Here is a 7,769-nt window from a genome sequence, read left to right on the forward strand (position 1 = left end):
AATGGTTGGGAGAGAGCCTCAGTGCCAGACTGAAGCACAACAGTTCGGGTATTCACAGCCTCCCACTTCTTTTTGCATGTTCACCTCCACTACCTCGTCCTAAATGCCTACACCCTCGCTGACATCCTGCAAAGGAAAGGTGGGCTCCTCTCCCTTCAAAGTGAATACTGGCCACTTAGTAATCATGAGTAGCTGACACCTCCCTCATTCATGGTGCTCCCCATGTTTGTGTAAATCATCTCTTACCCTGCTGCATGCAGATGTATTCCCGCTGTACTACTTTGCATTTAATTCCCTTTTATCAGGAGCATAAGCTATAGCAAAACTTCACTATCTGTCCCAAGATGCCCGCAGGTATGAACAACTTGTATCCTAAAAGTGCAACACTGTTGACTTCAGTCGATGCTTATTTAATAAAATTACTAATGTGAACTTGTTAAAGGGGAAAAATGGGTAAGCCTGAATGCATCATTTCTCTTCCCCATCACCTCCACTTTGAAGTACTCAAACTGCACAATGGCACCGCTTCTCCCTTACTGCCTCTGCCGGGCTTTGCTGAGCCCACAAGGGAGCAATAACACTTAGTGTACAATCATTCTTCAGTACTTCTAAAGCAGAGTTTGCAGTTTATTCGGTTCTGTGCTGTCTCAGAATAACTTTCTATTCTTCCAACTTGGGGTGAATTTTGTTGCTTCGTCTCCTGCTTCATGATGAGTGACCGAAAAATAGTTCTTTTTAGGTAATGCACTGTCTTGCCATCATAACCGCGTATTTTTTCCCAGCCCCTTCTCCACTGGAAAGTAGAACGCTGCTTTTATAACTCTTTCAAAATCAATTAATTCTGCTTAGATTGAACAGTACTATAAATTTGCATAAAAAGAACATTATTTTCAGACGATGCTTTTGTGATAAAAATCAGCCTGTATTTCCCCTGGTTCCTCCAGGTTATACGATAACATTCTAGTCATTTAATGTTTGTGCTAACAGTAGGCTTTATTTGTATTGACACATGCCCCGTTTTCTTGAAACAATATAAAATGATGTCATGTTTTATTCTAGCCAGAAGGGCTGGGATTTCACCTAGGATGTAAAATCACCTGACCTGCCTTGACATACACATGCATTAACTGCACAGCCACCTCTCAGTCCATTAGGAATTCAGGATGTATACTTTGATAAGCATTTTATTGTGCTTTTATTCCTACATGGAGTCACTCCAGAGATGTAATCAATATTCACTTTTTCTAAAAAGTAAAATTGTTTTCTGCTTAAAAGGATTGTGAAAACCATTAGTGTTCTATTAATAAACCTGAAACTTCTGTTGTGTCCTCATGAGATATGTTAACTTAAAAAAAAAAACCACCCTGAAACAACTTGGCGATTAAACTGTTAATATTGTCTTGTACAGTAGTTGTGTTATAAAAACTTGCAATAATAGAAGATACAGAAAAAGATCTGGTGTTTATTTTCCTGAATTAGAATAAGCACATACAACCTGAAGACATATACATATGAAAGTAAACAAAACATACCACAAAAAGTAGACCTCAGAAGAATGTATCCCCCTCACATAAATAACTGTCAAAGTCAGCAGATTCACCCTGAACACCCTCTGATGAAGCACAGCCTCAGCATTGAAACTTGGGGTTTAATTCCCAGCTTTGCCTTCCTGCTGTTGGAGAAGCAGCAGCTCAGTGCCTCGCCTCCCTTGATTGCCTTGAAGTTACGCTTTACAAAACTAATGGGACCTGCTACCCCAGAGCCCTGGGGGACCTTCCCCTAAGGGTGCTCCCGGTCCCACTCCCCAGCTGTAACTGAGGAGGTCCTGACCTGGACTGGCACGTCCACAGCCACCGAGCGCCTGCCATTGCCACAGGAACACTCAGCATCGTGTCTCTGCCACACCCAGGGACGTTAAAAACCAGTAAACCCCAGTGTTGTTCTTTCTAAACAAAGCAGTACCAGATTTCCTTTCAATGTCAAAGAGGGGTGCCCCTGTCTTCATTACCCCCCTCCTCACCCCTCCCAATCCTAATAGCAAGACCGTCTAACTCCTCGAGAGCACAAAGCTTTTGAAGACTGGGAGGGTTCCCTGATCACAGGCTTGCCTGGAGGCCTCTGCTCTGCAGCCAGGAAAAAACGACCCTTTGAATTTTGACTCACCGGAACAGCATTTCTCAGTACACCACAGTAAGAAAAGTCCTGCCAAAGCTGCCAACGAAAGGTGTCCGCTAGGGAGAAATGTGTGTGGGGAGGATGAGATCTGGCTCACCCTCTTATGGCTGCTGACAAAGTACTCTGGAGACACCTTGTTTTTCCCTTCTCCAAAGGAAGTGTGAGACCCCAGATGAACCTAGATGCCAAAGTTTCTGAAGCTGTAGCCAGGTGAGATGATGTCCCATTGAAAGGACGAGAAAGGGAGGGAGCTACATGGGCTGCAGGACTTCACGGCGGCTAATAGAAGAAACTTCAAATGGCCTGTTTAGGCAAGACAGCATTCCCTTGCAGGTTGTGCAGTCTCTCTCCCCTATTGAATCCTACCTGTAGATAAGAAAAAAGCTTCTGTCTACAGAACTACTTGACAAGCACCTTTTTCCAGAACCAAATTCACAATAAACCAAAATCCTGCTATCTGCTATGGCGCTCATCAGTTTGCCTTCTCAGAGGGTGCAGACGGCAGGCCACCGGCTCTGCCGCTGTCTCTCCCATCTGTCTTCATTTCCAGAGCACTCAGGAGATGAAATCATAGCCTTGGCCTCTGGAAGGGGCTCTCCTCCTCCCTGTTTCCATTCCTTCTCATTCTCCTCCCACTGCCTTCAGCTGCGAGTTGATTTGCAGACAAATGTGTTTCGCTGGAATGATCTCCTCTTCACATGTGGTCCTATTGCCCTGGATTGACAGGGTTTGTGCTCGCTAATGGGACATCGCCCATTTAGCAGGGTCTGCAGCAGCTAGCGCTTTTATCTGTCATTACCACCTTAGGCTACTTGCTAGCTAATCTAAGGCAGATGCATTAAACAACTTGTTTTCCCACAAAAAAACACCTCTTACTTAACAGGGTTATAGCTGAAGACTATATGCATCTTTTGGAAAGAGTAAATATGGTAAGGAAAGGAAATCCGTTTAAGAAAATCTGCAAAAACTTCATGTATCTCTATTATTAATCAAATATGAACTGAGACGCCAACCAGGTCACAGCAGTATGTCCTGCAAATCTTAATTCTTCTGATCAGAGGATGCTGTAAATGGGAGAGGGCGAGCACTTACTTACAAACGGGCAAAGACTGGGAGCCACTGCACCAGGCTATGGCAAGCAATCTGTAGCTGTTTCCCAACGCTACTCTGCTACTGAGCAAGTTTTACATGAAAGATCTGACTATAAAAGTGTGTAACTACCTCCACGACATTATGAGGGTTGTCAGTCATCCAAAAAGCTTGTAATAAAATTAAAACAACTAAAGGATCATGAGACTGTAGGTCTGTCAGCTAAGTATCTTTTTCTGTTTATCTGGCTCTGTATTAGTAACTTACGGATGTGACCAACTTAGCAGCAAGCTGCCAGCCTGAGTATTTCCACCTGCAGAAAGCCTTTTTTTTTGGTGAAAGCAAGGAACGCTGAGTTATTTACATCATCCAGGGCAGTCTCAGGGTATGCGTCACCTCAGAAAGTGGCTTTGTTTACCAGAAAGTGCAAGGTAAACTCTGGGGAAATGCTAGAATTGCACTTAGTGTGGATTTAGATATAGGTACTTCTGTATGGCACAGAAGAAGTAGATTGGACTCTGGATGTTTCGCATTTCCTATGTATTTGTACCTTTGTATGTCATTAAAGTTATCATTAATCCCTTTTCTAAATCCAAATTGAAATGCAGCATGACCATTTTGCAGCTTTACATTGGCTATTTTTATCTGAATAATTAAAAAGACGTGTATATGAAACTCAAGCTGCCCAGAGAGATCATTAATATTACAACAAAACCAATCCTGGCAGCAGTCAGTGATTATTTCAGAAGGATCTTGCAGAGCCTGCCGGCGATGAAAAAGCCTTTTCTCACCCTCTCATAAACTCAGACCTCACCATAAAACCCTATTAAATTATGTCTTCTGCAGACAAAGGCTCAGTAAGTTTGGGCTATTTCAAAGAGAAGGAAAGCATTTCTGTACCACCGGAGGATGCCCTGCCAGCACACGAAGCGAGAGCCCTGCCTGGGCAGGAGTGTCACTTTGGCTGGGGACAGCTGGTCACTGTGCATGGGCACGGCGAGGCGCTTTCGCTTCAGGCAGAGCAACCCATAAAAACAATCTGTACTAATTAACGGAGCTGTTAAAAGCTTTGTGCTGCCCAAACTCTGGCCGCTTGGAAGAGAGAGGGCAGTGAGTAGGAGCCATGGGTGATACCAGTGCGGGAGACGAGTGGAAAATGGGTGGCCCTATTTCTTGAGGACCCGGGGGAGATTTGGTGAGTGAAGCTCTGCTGTTCAAACCCAGTTAGCAGCAGTATGGGAAAGCAAAACTCAGAGCGACGCATGTGGCAGGAGCCCTGATTTTTAAAAGGCTTAGTTCTCAGCCAAAATACAGACAGGACAGCTTCTGTGGTGGGACTGCAAAGACCCATCGCAACCACTGGGCTCAGAGTGCGGTTTTGACACCTGCCGCCAGCTCCGCAGGCAGCCCGCTGTGCTAGCCACAGGCTTTTTTAAAGAGGTGCAAAGACATTACAGAAAAAAAGATAGATTAATGAAATAAAGAACAATAGCTTTTATACCAACATACAGAATCTAGTAACACTAATGAGTTTATTAGTGCCTCCCTGCCCCCAAATCAAACTGCAGACTTCAGAAGAAAAAGTTGACTTGCTATATAACAAAGTAGGCTTAGATTTATGTTAACTGGAAATATCTACTTATTTTATTATGTTATGCTCTCTTCCTTTAGGCAGCTGAAGATTACACATAACTGTGTACTTTAACATGTTCGTTCTTGTTTTCCTCTGCACGATGTATCTGAGGGATCACGGTTCCAGACTGTGCCACGCTCGGTGTGTGTTTGCAGCCAGACAGGCATGTGGGTTTATCACTGTTAGCTCTTATTTTCCCTACTCCAAAAAATGACACGTGGTAATTTAGCAAAGATGCAGAGTTGGATTCCCACCCTCCCTGAGGGAGAGAGTGAGGTGGCTGTCAGTCTGCCGGGCATCACCTGCGAGCTTTGAGGCAAAGGTGGGAAAACCGGAATGTATGCCAGGAACCAGTCTGAGACTGCAGCACCTGCGATGCACAGAAGCAGAAAGCAATGCTCACCGCCAAAGTGCTGCAGCTTGGGTTCCTGGGCTCTACTGCCATCTAATAAGCCTCTCTAATACAAGTCACTGATCACAGGCAACAGCGCTGCCTCGCAAGGCTGCGCACCTTCCCTGGAGGAATGGACACCACCTCCTTCCACAGCCATGGAAAAGGCGGGCTTGAGGACACGCTCTTTGCTGTTTTGCCCACAGATAAGCTTGGCTACCAGACTGCCAGGCCAAACGGATTCTGAACCTGCTGGCAGGAGACTCTGAAAGTGTGAGGAAGAGAGGCTGGCAGAGCACCGCTAGCGAGTCAAATGCGTGGGACAGGTACGAGGGTACAGAACTTGTGTTTTACCCATGTTCTTTATTTGCTGCTGTTAAACTCTGGCTACCAAGATCTGACATTCTGACCTGCACCTTTTAAATGCTCAAGTCCATCCAGTCAGTGCCATGCAGGTCATAACCAACCTCTTAAAATCCGTTTTAGGAGCTGAACGGCAAGGCTGCCCGGGTGTCTGTGGGGATCTGTATCCGACATACCAAGAGGCACATGGGCTCTGCTGCTGAGGTGTCCTGGGAGGCATCGCTGTGTGGTGGACTCGTGCAGCCTCCGGGCAACACCACACCCAGAACAGGAATAACACAGCCTCCAAAAGGAGGGTTGCAGTCTCCTTGTTGAGCAAATGTTAAACACCTGATTAGAGTACTGCTCTAATAATCCTGGGCAACCGGTCTGTCCTTACAGTCTCCCTTGTGTCTGTACAGCATCTTAATGCCAGCAAAGGCACAAGCCAGACTACCAAAACACAGCATCGACTTCCGGAGCATAAATTGCTGTAATGCTTCCTTCAAAAGACCAGGTTTGCCTGCCTTGTCCGGGGCAGCACTGGGAGGTGAATGATTTACTCCCTCTTTCCCTCTCTCCCCTCCCTCACAGGTCTTCCCTGCTTGTGCTGGCCACTGATTCAAAATGCAGGTTTTAGGATAGCTCATTTGCTTCTGAAAGTCAAGCAGTGGCAAGCAGCTGGGATGTGGATGCCCAGGACCTCTCTCTGCCCTCACAGAAGCTTAGATCCCATCTGTAACTGGATCCCTCTTATCTGTAACACAGACAGCAATTCTCCTGCAGTAGCAAAAGCTGAGACCAGCTACCAGGCTGTGACTGTCCAGATTTATTAGGCTGTCTGCCACTTGAAACAAATCTTCAGCCTGAGATTTGCAGGTGCTGTAGCAGACAAAAAGTGCTTTTCTTTGTCTCTTCATTGCCCTGTCGTAAGAATTTAACAAAACCTCATGCTGCAAATGATCAGCTGTGGCATGAAGCGGCTGCTACTCTCACTTTCCACTCTTACTTCATTACCTGTGCATCATCTGTAGCGCGGAGCGGCTCGAAAGCTGTGAAGACGGACCAGCACCTCGCTAAGGATGAGGGCAAAGGAGCAACCTGTTTGTGCAACAAGATTTACCGGGTCCCTGGGACCTCTCTGATCCCATTAATTCCTGAGAGCAGGGCATCAGCACAGTGTCAAACACATGCTACGTATCAAACACTGGGCTCTTATGCTATAGCCTGTGGTTACTGAATACCTGTAAACAACAAGTTAAAAGTGAGGAATAAAACAAAATGCTGCAAGGAGCTACCGCAGGAAAGTGCCAGAGCAGAGCAGCCTTCCCAGTGAGTGCAGGCAGGAGGCAGGGACCATTGCTCTCATTGATGTTGCACAGCAAAACTAAATACAAAACTGGCCACTGGCACTTGGAGAAGCTGGCACATGGATCTGAACTCCACAGCTTTGCTCAGGGGTCCCCTTTTCCTTGTCTTCCTCCTTTGTCTAATCTGTTCCATACCCTAAGGTAAAGCGTTTACAAAGCCCTGGTCATAGACCCCGCCCGTCCGCTACCAGACACTGAAAGTTGCTCCATTTGCGTGAAGAATCAGGTCACTTCCATTGCCCCCGATGGCGTAATAAAGTATCTGCCTTGCGGGAGGTTTTTGCGGCAGCTGTGTACACGCCACAGCATTTAATGAAGGACTAAGTATTTGAGCAGTGGTGTTAATCAGAAAACAAAGGGCATTGTTAGCGTTTTGGAGTCAGTGCGATGTGCAGAACTGTGGATATTTGGCAGAATATGACGTGAAGTCCTGCTCATACCGTCATGGGGCACCCACGGCTTCTGCTGCAGCAGGGCGGCTGCAGGCAAGGGAGCACTGGGACCCTCTGCCAGATAAATCTCGAGGGATTTGCTTTGGGGTCACTTGGCTTCCCTTCCTCTGTGCCCTTCTGCTCTGTACCTGTCTGCTGTTCTCCTCAGTCACCTCACCGAGCATCAGCGTAACAGAAAGAAAATTGCCGCCGGATGTCAGGAGCTTAGAGACGCGTGCGGTAACGCTCAGCTGCGGTCAGGCACTGGGGCGTCATGGCGTGGCGTCCTTTGTCCCCAGGACGGGGTAAAATGCGAGGCCCCTGCTCCTCCGTAAAGG

This window comes from Gavia stellata, chromosome 2 (assembly GCF_030936135.1).
Source record: "Gavia stellata isolate bGavSte3 chromosome 2, bGavSte3.hap2, whole genome shotgun sequence".
Classification (NCBI taxonomy): domain Eukaryota; kingdom Metazoa; phylum Chordata; class Aves; order Gaviiformes; family Gaviidae; genus Gavia; species Gavia stellata.